Source organism: Bufo gargarizans, chromosome 5 (genome assembly GCF_014858855.1).
Source record: "Bufo gargarizans isolate SCDJY-AF-19 chromosome 5, ASM1485885v1, whole genome shotgun sequence".
Lineage (NCBI taxonomy): Eukaryota > Metazoa > Chordata > Amphibia > Anura > Bufonidae > Bufo > Bufo gargarizans.
Genome location: NC_058084.1, coordinates 213,573,264 through 213,592,016, shown reverse-complemented (window position 1 = coordinate 213,592,016; position 18,753 = coordinate 213,573,264).

Sequence of the window (18,753 nt, the reverse complement as noted above, 5' to 3'; positions counted from 1 at the left end):
AAGCTCCCAGATTATGACTGGCATGCAACAGGTCATCACTAATTTGGTGCCAGCCCTTTCTTTTCCTGTAAAGCCAGGGTCGAAATCTCCCAAAACTTTGCCCTATGCAGGGCAAAAAGGGGGGAGAGTAGTCTGTGACAGGCCAAATCATCAGAGCAAGCCTGTCCAGACTAACAGAGATTTTTCCCTGACTTTGGGGAAAAGGAAGATCGTGAAAAGTGCCTCCCTGAGGATGGAGCAATTCAGGGAGCGCGGTTGCAGTGTGGACGGACCTAAGCCACACCGGGCAAACATCAAATGCTTTGCTTGTGGTGGCTTGGGTCATATAGCGAAGCACTGCAAAACACACAGGACAGAAAGCCCAATCAGGTGCTTCAGGTGTGGGAACAAAGGACACATTGCAAGGAATTGCCCTTGTGCAAGTAATTGCAATGTGTCCAGTGATGGGATGCAGGTAACAAATGGTGCAGCGGGGTCTAGTCAGCTTGGCCATAAAGGGGTTACCTCTCGGCAGCATCATCAGCGGCTGAGGGGTCAGAGTGGCCAAGCTAGGCTAGGCAACATTTGACACCCCTGTACACTGTTTGTTCCCTGTACATATCCATGTTGTGTGTTTTTGTTGTCTGTTGTAACGTTCTTCTTGATGTTAATGGTGGTCCTTGTCTATGAGTGTGTTCCACCAGGCTGATTTATGTAGTGTTGTAAGTCCCGTCTGCTGTCTTGTTTCATTCTGTGTCCCCTTGGAGTGGAGCAGTGTTATACTGTGGATCGAGAATGTATAGGTTCGCGAGCAGATAATGTCACACGGGAAATCCTGCTGGTCGGGAGAAGGCATAAGGACCTTCTCCATGCAGCACACAAAGGATGATGTGATATTATTCTGGGCAACCAGGGTCTCGGATCGATACAGATAACACTGTTGTGCTCAAGGTTTTCGGTAGGGCTGTGTTGCGCTGGGGACTGGGGCGGACAGACAACATTGGTGTAATGTTGTGCTGCGCACTTAATTCTAGTCCGAGCAGGTAGCACAGCTCTGATAGGGATTGGACGCAGAGTGTTTGGCAGCAGAGTGTGGACTGTGTTCTTGTGTTGTGGGGTCCTGGGGAGCCAGGGCATGCCTATGCCATTGGTTCTGCGGGCCTCCACAAGATGGGATCACAGGGGGAAATCAGCCTGGGTGCACATGAGTGGACAGGGATACGGTGCCATCGATAACAAGATGGTGCTTTGTCCACAGAACTCCAGTTATCCTAGTAGGGCGGCCATCCTTATCTGTTGGTGCAGAGGGATGTGTAGCAGAGGACGCGCTCCTCTGAAGGTAGGGTGTTCAGACACCAGTGTTGGGATAACGAGGGGTCCTGTGAGATAAAGGGCAGCCCACTACCTTTCTCTACCCATGGGTCAAAGGTATTGGGGCTGGGAATTTTTACACTTAATCGCACTGTTAGGGGAGAAATTCCCCTGGGAGCGCCTGGTATTTTCTTCTGCCATAGGTTTTATATGGAGCGATAGAAAAACCCAGGAGAGGCCAGCTACTCCCCCTGACACTCTTGGGAGGCTCCAGAGGATCCCACTGGATTTTGGCAACCAAGCGACCTCTGTGTTCTAGAGATGGAAGACTGTGCCACAATCCAGCGGGAGCAGTATTTAAGGCTCTGGAGGAAGATTCGGAGACGTTCGGGTGGAAGAACATATTATCACTTGTTTCACCCAGTGAAACTTCTTCTGGTTCTGGTGATCGTCATCTACAGTAGACTGTGTATCGTAGGGTCAAGGGACTTATTGACCAAAATACACCAGAACCAGACAGAACTTTACAGAACTATCCGGAGGAGGAGGCTCAGGACATAACTCAAACATTGTTCCTGTAGCCAAATATTGTATGGACACACTTTGTTTCCTATGAGGGTTCGGGACGTATAACCTGTACTACCCTGAAACCCCATAGCACATTGTATTTATTGATTTTGTTTGTCGGTCGATTGTGTACCCATAGACACTCTAGGTGCAAATGTGTGACAGCCTACATTTGACTGTACACATTTACATCCTATAGTCGTTTCCCATTGACACGGGGGTCTACGACCTACCTGTGTCTTTGGAGGTAGAGAGGAATGCCAGGTTGCATGAGTCTCTATGGGTACACACATAATGGAATTTGGTGGTGTTGGGAGGGACATGACATGTATTTTGTGTGAATGGGGATAAGGTTAGGACACGATAGGGACAGGCATCCTTTGTTGCCGTTTGCCACCTTGAACGGTGAAGTTCTTAAGGGAAGGGCTGGATGTGTAGTGTGGCGGAGGTGTTCTCCGCAGTAGAATTTAGGTACTATGACGTCACCGCTTAAGAGTCTGACCTGCCTTGTAAAGACCTATTAATCTGTCCACGGGAGAACCGCACCCTTCAAGATGGAAACGGATATTGGATTGAAGAAAGTTGGGACTGAGGTTGTGAGGGTGAACCCGCTCCAGATGCCTTGGAGGCGGGCCATACCTGAAGATCGGCAGAACTACCGAGAGACTGTGGGGGTGTGGTCACTCCAAAGTAGGGGTGGCCGACACCAAGAGACTGATCAGGAAAGGCCAGTTAAAGACTGTGAGGGTGAACCCGCTCCAGAATTGGGGGGGGGGGGGAACGATACCTGAAGAGCGGCAAAATTACCGAGAGACTGTGGGTGTGTGGTATCCTAAAGATGTCAAGAAGAAGACGATGTATCCGGTGGACGGAGGAGTAGGTTACGGTGAAGGGCAGGTCGGAGGAAGCTGGATTAGGGATGTCTAAGTACCTAAAGAACAGTGTGCACTACAGTTCTTCATGCAGCGACCAGTCCGCAGGGGCAATATGTGAGTGTTGGTGGGCCGAAGGGGGTAGTAGTTGTCTACTTACTGTTCTGTAGAGCTCCTTGGTCCGGTGTGCAGTAAATGGAAGGACAGCACCAGTTCCCCCAGGGCACACTCTGTTGTCTAGGGACTCCCGCCAGATGGTGGTAGAGGTGCTCTTGGTGTGTGGTTTTTAAGGCAGGGTCTCTGGTGTTTGTGACGCCAGAATCGTTAGATGCAAAGGTAGGTGGTAGAAAGAATGAGGAGTCAATGGTTGTAAACAACAGAACTTTTACTTAATTGTCTCAGGGTAGTCAGTACAGTTAATTTGTAATTAGCAAAAGTAATAATCCAAATATTAGCTCAGCTGTAATCCTTGTAACAGGCTTGGCAGAAATAGCTTGCAGAGTTTCCTTTCTAACAGGTAGGAGTGATTCCTTCTTATTTCTGTCTACACTATGTCCACACTCTAGCAGCCAGGTACTGCATATAATAACTTCTTACTTGTAATTAGCAATCCACAGTGCGGTCTCCCTAACGGCAGGCAAAATCCTCTGCTACATTATTTGTACAGGATGCTTTCATAAACTCTGGTCCACAATGTCCATAGAGGTACAGTTAGGTCCATAAATATTGGGACATCGACATAATTCTAACATTTTTGGCTCTATACACCACCACAATGGATTTGAAAAGAAACGAACAAGATGTGCTTTAACTCCAGACTGTCACCTTTAATTTGAGGGTATTTACATCCAAATCAGTATAGGAATAACATCAGTTTGCATATGTGCCTTCCACTTGTTAAGGGGCCAAAAGTAATGGGACAGAATAATAATCATAAATTAAACTTTCACTTTTTAATACTTGGTTACAAATCCTTTGCAGTCAATTACAGCCTGAGGTCTGGAACGCATAGACATCACCAGATGCTGGGTTTCATCCCTGGTGATGCTCTGCCAGGCCTCTACTGCAACTGTCTTTAGTTTCTGCTTGTTCTTTGGGCATTTTCCCTTCAGTTTTGTCTTCAGCAAGTGAAATGCATGCTCAATCGGATTCAGGTCAGGTGATTAACTTGGCCATTGCATGACATTCCACTTATTTCCCTTAAAAAACTCTTTGGTTGCTTTTGCAGTATGCTTTGGGTCATTGTCCATATGCACTGTGAAGCGCCATCCAATGAGTTCTGAAGCATTTGGCTGAATATAAGCAGATAATATTGCCCGAAACACTTCAGAATTCATCCTGCTGCTTTTGTCAGCAGTTACATCATCAATAAATACAAGAGAAACAGTTCCAATGGCAGCCATACATGCCCATGCCATGACACTACCACCACCATGCTTCACTGATGAGGTGGTATGCTTAGGATCATGAAAAGTTCCTTTCCTTCTCCATACTCTTCTCTTCCCATCACTCTGGTACAAGTTGATCTTGGTCTCATCTGTCCATAGGATGTTGTTCCAGAACTGTGAAGGCTTTTTTGGATGTCATTTGGCAAACTCTAATCTGGCCTTCCTGTTTTTGAGGCTCACCAATGGTTTACATCTTGTGGTGAACCCTCTGTATTTACTCTGGTGAAGTCTTCTCTTGATTGTTGACTTTGACACACGTACACCTACCTCCTGGAGAGTGTTCTTGATCTGGCCAACTGTTGTGAAGGGTGTTTTCTTCACCAGGGAAATAATTCTTCGGTCATACACCACAGTTGTTTTCCGTGGTCTTTCGGGTCTTTTGGTGTTGCTGAGCTCACCGATGCATTCCTTCTTTTTAAGAATGTTCCAAACAGTTGTTTTGGCTACGCCTAATGTTTTTGCTATCTCTATGATGTGTTTTTTTTTTTTTTTTTTAAGGCTAATGATGGCTTGCTTCACTGAGAGTGACAGCTCTTTGGATCTCATCTTGAGAGTTGACAGCAACAGATTCCAAATGCAAATAGCACACTAAAAATTAACTCTGGACCTTTTATCTGCTCATTGTAATTGGGATAATGAGGGAATAACACACAGCTGGCCATGGAACAGCTGAGAAGCCAATTGTCCTATTACTTTTGGTCCCTTAACAAGTGGGAGACACATATGCAAACTGTTGTAATTCCTACACTGTTCACCTGATTTGGAATTAAATACCCTCAAATTAAAGCTGACAGTCTGCAGTTAAAGCACATCTTGTTTGCTTCATTTCAAATCCATTGTGGTGGTGTATAGAGCCAAACATTTTAGAATTGTGTCGATGTCCCAATATTTATGGACCTGGCTGTATGTGGTAATGGACAACCACGCGTATAGTAGTCCGGCTGTGTCCAGGTGCTTTTAGGCTTCTCCCGGTCACTGGTGCAGTGGAGTCCATAAGCTAAGGCTTCTTCTATCTCCACTAGACTTTCTCTATATCCATAAATTCACTCTGGTCTGTGCTAGGTAGCTGTAAGGATGCTCTCCCTACTCGCTCAGCTTGGCCAGGGCCAAGGGACTAAAATTAGCAGCTACATACTGAACTTATATGGTTCTGCTCCTCATTCCTTCACTTACTTCCTCCCTTCTCTTCTGCCTTGGTACACCCTAAGATATAGATATATACATATATATATATATATATATATATATATATATGTGGCGCCAGCACCACCTAGGGGTGAATGTTTGTAATGACATGCTCAAATAAAGCAGCCTATTATATTGTGTGAAATGTTCTTGCCTCTACCAGTAGTCTACAACTGTAGTGGGCGGAGTAACTGGGTCGAGTGGCTTGAGTAACTGTTGTGTGGTTGGGGTAGCTGGAGTAACTGTGGAAAGGTTGGACTGGGGAGAGTAACTTTATGAAGTGGGCAGAGTAACTGTGTGGAGTGTTTGGAGTGAGTAAAAATAGTAAACATTACACTAACCAATTGATTGATCAAATTTAAAAAGTGCACATGGCAAGCTTGATAGAGTGAAAAATGCATGATTTATTTATATAGCAGATTTAATTGCAATGTTGTTGCCAAAAGTGCTTCACAGTTACATTAAAACAAACATTTATAAAAACATTAGCAGCTGATTTGTGTAGGTGGGCTTTAAAATAAGGGAGTGGCAGCAGTTTAGAAATCATATCCTGATTTTTCAGCTCACACTCTAGCTTTTGTCACTCTGCTGGCTGCTCCCACACCTGGGTTCCTATGGCAATTCACTCTACAGCAAGGGCAGAGAAGAGTGGTTAAAAACAAACTGCTTCAACTTGCTAACTTCACTGGCGGTTGCCATCTTCAAACGGTTGTAGTTTAAAAATTATAAATCCTACAGCGAAGAGTAGGATTTTATATTGTGAGAATCAAAAGACCCAGACCTACATTTTGATTCACAGTATGCCTCTGAAATATTAAAAATAAAAAGCACAGTCGCAGTTTAGAAATTGCCCTTCAAATTTGAGGTCGCTAGAGTGGAGTTTCAATGAATGTCAATGGGCGGCATGTGTTGCAAACAAATAATCATATTGTGAAAATTATCAGGACTATTTTATGGCTTAGCCGTGGACATTTTTTGGTGGCAGCAGGGATAGCTGAACGTTTTGATATATTATTTGTGTAGGTGGACTTGAAAATGAGGGAGTGGGGGCAGTTTAGAAATCATGTCCTGATTTTTCAGCTCACACTCTAGCTTTTGTTAGCTCCTACTCCAGTTTTGAACATTCCGCTATTCATTCCTATGGGACCAATTTCTCCACAATAACGCAGATATTTCATGAACCATTCGGCGAAACGTTCCACAAAGTAATAGCATACCAATCGGGAACAATCCACACGTTTCCGTATATTACTGTCTATGTAGTGTAAAAACTGTGGGAGGAGTTAGGGTGGTAAATTTGGCTTTAATAATAAGAATATATATGTGAGATAACAGTACGTGGTCTTGCCATGCAAGAACACTTAATTACAGTTCACACAGAAATACATTGACATGGTATAATGCATGTGTCCAAAGTTATACAGGGCCCCACAACCATCACGGAGTGGGACACTGCATTCGCAGTACCCCGATGGTGGGGATAGACTTTCTTGAGGAGAATTGGCACACAAGGCAGCTGGTGCCAGTGCAAGGTACCAGAGGTACAGACGTAGTCAGCAGGCCAAGTCATAACCAGGAGCAACAGTGCAGGACCGAAGGATGAGGCAGAGGCAAAGTCAAACAAGCAATAGGTCAGGGCAGGTGGCACAGGTACAGGTCAGCCAATCTCGGTCGGCAACAGGAGAGTCGAGGAAGCAGGCTAGGATCAGGTATACAAGAACACAAGCACAAATAACAGCAACCTTTGCAGGACACAAGGACCTTCGACACCCAGGCACCTGGGAAGGGGGCTGGACCACTTATATAGGTGCAGGAGGGCTAGGATTGGTCAGCACAGTCACATGTGCTATACCTATAAATTACAGGAAGTGATCTGCAAGGACAGAGCCCAGGATGCAGCAGTTAATGGAGAAACACTGGCAGCAGATGACCGCCGAACAAGGAGCCTGGGACCGCGACAGTAAGAAGGGGAAAATCACAAAATCATTGCATTTACATGGGTGAATAAAGCTGTTATACTTTTCATTATCTAGGAGTGCTATTGATTCCTTTATTATATAAGCAACAGATCGTACATCGAGGTCTGTAAATGCTGCCATCCTTCTGCATTTATTTTTCTACTGGGTTTTGTTCTGCTTGGATTTGATATGTTACTTTGTTTGTTATGTCACTATAAGGTGTCATAGCCCCACTATACCATTAACGCTTATAAATAATATACCCATAATTAATAAATATATATATATATATATATATATATATATATATAAAATTTATAAATATATGTGATATATATATCCATATATTTATATATGTGATATATATATATATATATATATATATACACACACACACACACACACATATATATTACTATGCAAGCCTTCTACAAGATCATTAATAAATATATTGAAGAGAATAGGGCCCAATACTGACCCCCTGAGGTACTCCACTAGTGACAGTGACCCAATCTGAGTATGTACCATTAATAACCACCCTCTGTTTTCTATCACTGAGCCAGTTACTGACCCACATACAGACTTTTTCTCTCAGTCCGAGCATTCTCATTTTATATACTAACCTTTTATGTGGTACAGTGTCAAATGCTTTGGAGAAGTCCAGATACACGACATCCATTGATTAGCCGCTGTCAAGTCTAGAACTTACCTCCTCATAGAAACTGATTAAATTAGTTTGACATGACCGATCCCTCACGAAGCCATGCTGATATGGCGTTATTTGCTTATTTCCGTTAAGATACTCTAACGTAGTATCTCTCAGAAAACCTTCAAACAGTTTAACCACAACAGATGTTAAACTTACCGGCCTATAGTTTCCAGGCTCTGTTTTTGGACCTTTTTTGAATATTGGCACCACATTTGCCATGCGCCAATCCTGTGGGACATTCCCTGTCAATATAGAATCTGCAAATATCAGAAATAAGGGTCTGGCTATGACATTACTTAATTCTCTTACGGGGGTGTATGCCATCCGGTCCTGGCGATTTGTCTATTTTAATCTTTTTAAGTCGCTGTTGTACTTCTTCCTGGGTCAGACAGGGCACTTTTAATGAGGAATTTATTTCAACATTCAGCATGTCATCTGACAGTTTATTTTCCTCAGTGAATACATTGGAGAAAAAAATATTTAACAGCTTTGCTTTCTCCTCGTCGCTTTCTGCGACTCCCCCCTCATTAATCTTTAAAGGGCCGACACCTTCAGATTTATACTTTTTAACATTTATATAATTGAATAATATTTTAGGGTTAGTTTTACTCTCTTTGGCAATTAATCTCTCGGTCTCTAGTTTGGACGCTTTTATTTGTTTTTTACATGTTCTATTTTTTTCCTTACAGTTTTTCAGTGCTTCCGTGCTACCTTCCTGTTTTAGTGTTTTAAATGCTTTCTTTTTGTCATTTATTGCTTTCTTTACAGTTCTGTTTATCCACATTGGTTTCTTTTTGTTCCTTAACCTTTTATTCCCATACGGTATGGTATGTACCTCTCACAATGAGATTTTAGGATGCTTTTAAAGATATCCCATTTTGTGGCTGTATTTTTATTTGTGAGGACTTTATCCCATTTAGTTAGGCCTATGGCCTCTCTTAGTTGGCTAAATTTAGCTTTTTTGAAGTTTGGTATTTTTGTTCCTCCCTGTAGAAACGCTCTTTTGAATGATAATTGGAAGGTTATTACTTTGTGGTCACTATTTCCCAGGTGTCCCCCGACCTGCACGTCTGTTGTTCTGTCAGGCCTATTGGTTAATACTAAGTCCAGTATGGCCGTCCCTCTAGTCGGGTCCTGAACCAGTCGGGAGAGGTAATTGTCTTTGGTTATTGCCAAGAACCTGTTTCCTTTATGAGCTATACAAGTTTCAGTTTCCCAGTCTATATCTGGGTAGTTGAAGTCCCCCATAATAACCACCTCATTATGATTTGCCGCCTCGTCAATCTCATTTAGTAGTAGATTTTCTGTGGACTCTGGTATATTAGGTGGTTTATAGTAAACTCCTATTAGTAATTTATTATTGTTTTTAGCGCCATGTAGCTCTACCCACAGTGACTCCACATGTTCATGACCCTCACTTATATCTTCACGGAGTGTGGGCTTTAGACCGGACTTTACATAAAGGCAGACCCCTCCCCCTCTCCGGTTTTGACGATCCTTTCTAAACAGACTGTAACCCTGTACATTAACTGCCCAGTCATAGCTATCATCCAGCCATGTCTCAGTTATTCCCACTATGTCATAGTCCTCCTCACACATCACTAATTCCAGTTCACCAGTTTTATTAGTCAGGCTTTTGGCATTAGTATACATACATTTGAGAGGTTTATGTATATTTTTTACCCTACACCTTTCCTTCTGAACTGTTCTAGTTCCTCCTTCCATTCCTCCCCCAGTCCCACTACCTTGCCCCCGGTCTCTATCTGCACTATCTTCCCATCCTATAACATATACTTACCTGAATCAAGCATCCAGCTACGTCACCGGACTCTCCACCTCCTTACCAGCGATGCCGGAGTCTTCTCTTCCGGCTGTAGGGCTGACGTCATCGGCGCAGGCGCACTGAGGAAGGAGCAGCCAAGCAAGTATCCTTCTCTCAGAGTGCCTGCGCCGAATGAGAACCGGTACAGCACAGGCGCGGGATTTCAGCTGCAGACAGGGCCAGCAGAAGGAGGAGAGCGCTCACTGGCCCTGTCAATCAAGTGGAGGAGGGGGCATTTTTTTAGACCGAGGATGCGGCGGCTACCAGCAAGTCCGCCCAACTTGCTGGTAGTGAAGAAATTAGCATATCACAAAAGTACTATTTTTAAAGAATTTAAAGCACAGCCAGAGGTAGGAGGGGTATATATGGACATTAGCAATTATATTAGGTCCAATACTGAAAATTGCTGTTTGGGGGGTGACAGAAGGCCTTTAAAAGAAAGTGGTTGCCGAGAACCAACTTCACAAGCATTGCAGACTAGGCCTGGAAAAGAGTCCCGGCCACCTGAGAAGAGTCCTGGTTATTCATGAATTCCTGCTCTCCCTGCCCACCTGCTGATGATTGAGTCTTCTACCTAGTTTTCTCCCTTTCTCTCTAGGAGAGAACTGCCAATGATCAGCAGATGGACGGGGAGTGCAGGAGATTATGAATAACCATGACTCTTCTCAGGTAGATTTGACTCTTTTCAAGGTCTGGGCTGCAATAATTAAGATGCCGGTTCTCGGCAACCACCTACTTTTAACTCATGAGTGACACACTACTGAAATCAGCATTTCTATCACAAATTTATGCTGCCCTCAGTGAGGTCAGCATAAAGTTGATGACAGGTTCCCTTAAAAAAAAATTAAATTTACTTCTAAACTTCTAAGCCTTCTAACTTCCTGAAAAAATAAAATGACATTTACAAAATTACGCAAACATAAAGCAGACATATGGAGAATGTAAAGTAATAACTATTTTATGAAGCATCACTTTCTGTCTGAAAAGAGAGAAATTTTAATTTAAAAAAATAGTGAATTTCTCAAAACTTTTTGCAATTTTTTTTTTTTATGCATAAGGGTAAAACGTATCAACTCAAATTCACCACTAACATGAAGTATGATGTGTCAAGACAAAACAGTCTCAGAATGGCTTGGATAAGTAGTCATTACCAGATAAACTGACACATGTCACATTTGAAAAATGGGGTTCCTGCATTTTGTCTAAACAGAGAATCCTCCACCTACCAGGTTTAAAGTTATCCCCAAAAATAGAGTCGAACACATTAGATGCAATGAACCAAGAAAAATGTATAAGAGAGAACTGAATCTAACAAATCGATTTGTCTCATTAACCAGACTTTTTCTCCTGTGAGATGAAGAAGCGCCCACCTGCCATATGATTGACAGGGCCGGACATCCGATCCTGTCAATATCCTTGTTGCGCAGCTGCATATGCTCAAATCCAGCTTCGGGGGCAACTACTGCACATGCGCCACTACCCGTTGCTCCCAAAGGTAAATTGAGTCGCTAATCTCCAGTATAAAATCAATGTCTTACACTTAGAAAGCAGTTTCTTCAAAAAGACTGTAAAGAGGAATAAAACCTTTTTAAGCCTCTTTCACATATGCAGTACAAAAATGGCCACCATACGAAGTACTAAAATGCCAGAGTGATACCTATAACCAAAATGATCCCATAGTTTAATATGGAGTCCAATTTGCATCCAGTGACATCAGTTTTGCTACCAGCCCCCTCACGGAGCTGGACCAACAATGAATGCAACATTTCTTTATGGACACCAGACAAGTGCACAAAGGGCAGAAATTAGTGTAGGGGAAAGTATATTGAAGAGGACTGGTAACCTCTCCTAACATGTCTGTTCTAGTAACGATTTAAATTTCCCATGGATTAACAATTCTCTAGCATGCTTCATATAACTCTATGTTGTGCTGCTTCCCTATTATTCCTACTTGACACTTATGAATGAATTGTCAGCAGTCTGCAATGAAGGTCAGTTTGGGACCAGTTGAGGGGGTGTCCCTGCACAGCCTGTCACTGACAGCACTGATTGAACAGTGTCAGACTGTAAAAGGGACACATCCCCAACTGGTAACAGCCAGTTTAGCTTTAATTCACAGACTTCTAGCAGGAATAATAGAGGAAAGGCAAACAAAGATGCCCCAGAATTGTTATTACATGTTGAATGTAAATAGTTACTAAAATAAACATGGCAGGAAAGGTGGCAGGTTCTCTTTATATAATATAAAACATGAATATGAGTATGCCTGTATCACAGGTTATAATAAAAAATAGTAAAAAGAAAATATTGACCAAAGAGAATGGAGTGCAATACAGATGTGTGTTATGGAAGTGTATCCACTGTCCTACTAAACAGATTTCACCTAGGACTACTCCTAAGGCCCCTTTCACACGAGCGGGTTTTCCGCACGGGTGCAATGCGTGACGTGAACGCACAGCACCCGCACTGAATCCTGACCCATTTATTTCAATGTGTCTGTGTACATGAGCGTTGTTTTTCACGCATCAGTTCTGCGTTGCATGAAAATCGCAGAATATGTTCTATATTCTGCGTTTTTCACGCAGCCCTGGCCCAATAGAAGTGAATGGGGCTGCGTGAAAAACGCATTGCATGCGCAAGCAAGTGCAGGTGCGATGCGTTTTTCACTGATGGTTGCTAGGAGATGTTGTTTGTAAACCTTCAGTTTATTATCACGCGCATGAAAAACGCATCAAAACACATTGCACCCGTGTGAAAAAACTGAACAACTAAACGCAATCGCAGACAAAACTGACTGAACTTGCTTGCAAAATGGTGCGAGTTTCACTGAACGCATCCGGACCTATTCCGTCACGCTCGTGTGAAAGGGGCCTAAAGGCCTTATCTAAGTGGCCACATAGTCATCACCCTCTAACCTCTAGACAGGGAGGGCACTAACCTATAGTTGAGGGAGGGAAGAACAGACTCAAAATGAGAAACAGGCAGAGATCAGGTCTGGCAGCAAAGGGTCAAATTGAGAAACAGGTAGAGATCGGTACATGAGGAGGCAAACAAGATAATGGTGCACCTTTGAAAAAAACTAGTTAACTAGAACCTATTGCTCAGGTACCCTCCTACAGGAAAAGGTGCCTTAAATAACCTGGGGTGGCCAGCTACGGGACGACATAGATTAAGGTGCATGTGCGTTGTCCCTTTAACAAAGGTAGTGTGCACCCTACTTGCAGTGAGAGGGGTGACAGGTGTAACTTAGCAGCGCTACTCTAGTAGTTAGACCCATTATGCTGGAGAGATAACAGGGGCAGAAAGATGAGCATTCCAACGGCCATACCCACAGCGAGGAGTGAGGCAGCAGGCACAGGCCAGCAGTATAACAGCCTCATATTAGATCCTTATTAAGGACATTACTGGTACTGTTTAAGGCTACATGCACCGTGTTTTTCTCTGCGTCCGTTCATTTTTGTTTTTGGCTGATCGGATGGTTACCCATGCATTTCTATGGAGCCATTAAAATTGCGGTGTAGTCAACCATTTATTTTCCGCGTCCGCTGTCCGTGTTTCCCATCCGCAAAAAAAGTATTGCATGTCCTATTCTTGTCCTCAATAACGTTTTGCGGACCCACTGAAGTCAATGGGTGTGCAAAAAAAGTCTGATGACCAACAGAAGCCATCCGTATGTCACCGCATCCGTTTTTTTGCGAACGGTTGCTGGGAAACCTGTATGTATTAAATTTTAAGAATTACAGCCTTCAGTTTTTTGGGGGGGACCGCAAAAAAAGACTGAAGACACACGGAAACACAACCTACAAAATTTGCGGACAAATGGAACGGATGTGGATGTAAAAAAAACAGGAACACGGATCCGTCGTGTGCATGTAGCCTAAAGGGAACCTGTCATCAGCTTTATGCTGACCTCACTGAGGACAGCATAAATTAGTGACAGAAATGCTAATTTCAGCAGTGTGTCACTCATAAAAGTAAGTGGCTGCTGAGAACCAGCATCACAATCATTGCAGCACAGGCATTGAAATGAGTCAAATCTACCTTAAAAGAGTCATGGTTATTCATAATCTCCTGCTCTCCCTGTCCTTCTGCTGATGATTGGCAGTTCTCTCCTAGATAGAAAGGGAGAAAACTAGGTAGAAGCCTGTCAATCATTAGTGTTGAGAGCGAATATTCGAATAGCGAATATTAATCGCGAATATCGCAACTTTGCTAATTCGCGAATATTACAAATATAGTGCTATATATTTGCTATATCGAATATTCGTCATTTTTTAACATCTGAAAACATGATTCCTCCCTGCTTCTTTCTTGTGGGTCAATGAGTCATTGGCCCTCAAGCAACTTAAGCAGGAAGGAATCATGTTTTCATATGGAAAATAAAATGACGATTATTCAAAAAAAAACAAATATATAGCAATATAGGGAATATATTCATTATTTTGAATATTTGTCTTTTTTTTTTCCAATCTGTACGGTCGTTCGCATACTCCTCCCCGACAAATGTCTCCGTCACCTTGGGAATGCCTGTGGGTTAGAAAATACCATCGGATCTGAGTTTTCCCTGAGATCGTGAAAACTCAGATCTGATGGTATATTGCAAACCACAGGCGTTCCCATGGTGACGGGGACGCTTGTTGGGGAGGAGTATTTTAAATCATTAATATATATTCGCTATAATGCTATAACTTCGTTTTTTAGAATATTCGTCATATTCTAAAACACGAAGTTATAGCAATATAGCGAATATTAGTGAAATACACATATAGACTGCAATTTAGCTAATATAGTGCTATAGTACCATATATTTTTTTTCAATAGTGTATATCAAAATCTGAACTTCAGAAGAGACCAAAAAAAATTGTAATGACCGGCAACACGCACAGGGAGGAAAACAGGGAAAGCCCTGCCCAAGGGAGAGGGAAAGGTGGTGACCCCTAACTCACCTTGCAGCTGGCACCTGACTGCCCTGACGTCCCTAGACGGGTTCCTCACCCGTGCGGCGATCACGTGCCTAAACCCTGGCTTTCCCTGAAATGAGCCCTAGATAATGAACGGGCCGGTGGGATCGCTAGTCCTCACCACTGCACTAAGAGGGAAACACCAGGGAGAGGACAGACAAACACAGACAAACACAAACACCCAGGTGGACGGCAACAATTGTCCGCAAAGGTCCAACAGGGATCCGGAGGGTAGCGTTCTAAGGCAACACTCAGAGAACACAGCAACACAGCTCCAGTGGGTCAGAATAGATGTCCAGGCAGGAAGCTCTATATCTGGCAACCAGAGAAGTGTGAGAGGGGAATATAAGGAGGATTGGGAGTGCTGGACAAGGAACAGCTGAGAGAAGGAGCTACGGATCCCTGAGTGAGCCAAAAGGGTTTGTAAAGCAAACTCAGAAAGCTACAATAAGGAAACTTCCCTATCTGACATAGAGCGTGCAGCCAACCGCTGCGACCTCCTGACCCCGGGTACAACGGAGTCAGGCGTGGCTCTTGACACCCTCGTGACAGTACCCCCCTCTCTACGAGGGGCCTCCGGACACTCAGGACCAGGTCTCTCAGGATGAGAGGCATGAAAAATCTGAACTAGCCTGTCGGCGTTTACCTCAGACGCAGGAACCCACATTCTTTCCTTGGGACCGTAACCTCTCCAGTGCACCAGATATTGGAGAGAGCGGCGGACCCGACGAGAATCAATAATTTTGGATATCTGAAATTCCAAACTACCATCCACGACAACAGGAGGGGGTGGCAGCGGTGACGGTTCTAGAGGTGGAACATATTTTTTGAGGAACGACTTATGAAAGACATTATGGATTTTAAAAGTCTGAGGTAACTCCAGGCGAAAAGCCACGGGGTTGATGATGGCTACAATCTTGTAAGGACCAATAAACCTAGGACCCAGTTTCCAAGAGGGAACCTTCAACTTGATATTCCTAGTAGACAACCACACATAGTCATTCACTCCTAGGTCCGGACCTGGCGACCGTCTCTTATCAGCCATGCATTTGTATTTACCTCCCATATTTTTCAAGTTAGCTTGCACCTTCTGCCATACTGATGAAAGAGATGACGAAAACCGTTCCTCTTCGGGAACCCCAGAAGACCCCCCCTCTTTGAAAGTACAGAATTGGGGATGAAAACCATATGCACCAAGAAATGGTGACTTGCCAGTGGATTCCTGACGGCGATTATTTATGGCAAACTCAGCTAACGGTAAATATGACGACCACAACTCTTGGTTTTCAGACACAAAACATCTTAGATATGTCTCCAGGTTTTGGTTGGTACGCTCAGTCTGTCCATTCGACTGAGGATGGAAAGCTGAGGAAAAGGACAAGTGAACCCCCAAACGGGAACAAAAAGCTTTCCAAAATTTAGAAATAAACTGGGTTCCCTGATCCGAAACAACATCGGAGGGGACCCCGTGAAGCTTCACGATCTCACTGACGAATACCTGAGCAAGAGTTTTAGCGTTAGGTAGTGCGGGTAACGCAATAAAGTGTGCCATTTTGCTAAACCTGTCCACTACTACCAAAATCACTGTTTTACCCGCAGACAAAGGTAAGTCCGTGATAAAATCCATAGACAGATGTGTCCATGGTCTATTGGGAATGACGAGTGGTAATAGAGACCCTGCAGGACGTGTATGTGAAACTTTTGCGCGCGCACAGGTAGAACAAGAAGACACAAAATCCAATACATCCTGACGCAACCTTGGCCACCAAAAACGACGAGACAATAGCTCTAAGGTTGCTTTACTACCCGGGTGCCCAGCAAGTGCCGAATTATGATGTTCCTTTAATAATTCGAGACGTAGGTTCAACGGTACAAACAATTTCTCTGAGGGGCAAGAGACCGGGGCGTCCCCCTGGGCCTCTAACACCTTCCCCTCCAAAGCAGAGTGTACCGCAGAGACAACCACTCCTCTTTGTAGAATGGGTACCGGATCACTCACATTACCCCCTCCAGGGAAACAACGAGATAGTGCATCAGCCTTGGTATTCTTTACCCCAGGACGATAGGTAATTACAAAGTTAAACCTGGTAAAAAATAGCGACCACCTAGCCTGTCTAGGGGTGAGACGCTTAGCTGATTCGAGGTACAGCAGATTTTTGTGGTCCGTAAACACAGTGACGGGGTGGACTGCCCCCTCTAAAAAGTGACGCCACTCCTCAAACGCAAGTTTAATAGCTAACAGTTCCCTATTGCCAATATCGTAGTTCTGTTCTGCTGCAGATAGTTTTTTAGAAAAGAAAGCACAAGGACGCCATTTGCCAGGAGACGGACCCTGAGACAGTACAGCCCCCACTCCCACCTCTGATGCATCGACTTCAACAATAAAAGGCTGAGAGACATCAGGTTGGACTAGTACAGGTGCTGAGGTAAACCTCTCTTTTAGAGAGGAAAAAGCAACTTTAGCGGCGTCAGACCATTTAGAAAAATCAGTCCCCTTCCTAGTCATGTCAGTAAGGGGTTTTACGATCACCGAATAATTTTTAATGAATTTCCTATAGAAATTCGCGAAGCCCAAGAACCGTTGTAGTGCTTTGAGGTTCTCAGGAAGATCCCAATCCAAAATTGCCTGGACCTTCCTAGGATCCATACGGAAACCTGACGCAGATAAATAATAACCTAGGAATTGTATCTCCTGAACGGCAAAAACACATTTTTCTATTTTAGCATATAATTCATTCGTCCGTAGGACCTGTAGTACTTGTCTGACATGCTCCTCATGTGTTCTCAGATCAGACGAATAAATTAAGATATCATCTAGGTATATTACCACAAACCTGCCGATTAGATGACTAAAAATGTCATTAACGAAATGTTGAAAGACGGCAGGAGCATTGGTCAGGCCGAAAGGCATAACTAGATTTTCATAATGCCCCTCAGGGGTGTTAAAAGCTGTTTTCCACTCATCCCCCTCTTTAATACGAATCAGATTGTAGGCCCCCCTAAGATCGAGTTTGGAGAACCAGCTAGCACCCGCAATCTGGTTAAACAGGTCAGGAATGAGAGGAAGAGGGTATGGGTCTCGGATGGTTATCCGATTTAATTCACGAAAATCTAGGCAAGGACGCAGGCCCCCATCTTTCTTTTTAACAAAGAAAAACCCTGCAGCCACGGGTGAAGAAGAGGGTCTGATGTGTCCCTTAGCCAAACTCTCGGAGATATAATCCTTCATGGCTTGTCTCTCTGGACCTGAAAGATTATATAACCTGGTCTTGGGTAATTTTGCGCCGGGAATAAGGTTAACCGGGCAATCATAAGGACGATGAGGTGGTAACTTCTGACAACCCTTTTCAGAAAAAACGTCCTCAAAGTCCGAAACAAATGTAGGTAGGGTAGCTATGGAGGCGACTAAGCAATTGCTATTTAAGCAATTTTCTCTGCACGGCTCACTCCACTCCAATATCTCCCTGGCCTGCCAATCTACCACTGGATTGTGCGCTACCAACCAGGGAAGACCCAGCACTACCGGAGCGGGAAGCCCCTCCAGAACAAAACATGAGAGCATCTCGTTATGGTGGTCCCCTACCCGAAGGTGTAAATTATGAACGATGTGGGTGAGGTTTCTCTGAGACAGAGGAGCAGAATCTATAGCAAATATGGGAATAGGTCTCTGTAGTGTACAGAGAGACAAACCCATAGTGCGGGCAAAATGGGCATCTATCAAATTTACCCCTGCTCCACTGTCTAGAAAGAAAGAAATAGTCTCTGTCTTATCACCAAAAACAATAACCGCTGGCAACACAAATTGCGATGTACGTATGGAGGAAACGTATACCCCCCGGCTGACATCCTCCACACAGCCTGGGTTTAGTAGTTTTCCGACGGTTTTTTGTTTCTGAGGAAAGAAGGACAGACATTAATGAAATGACCCCTCTCCCCACAAA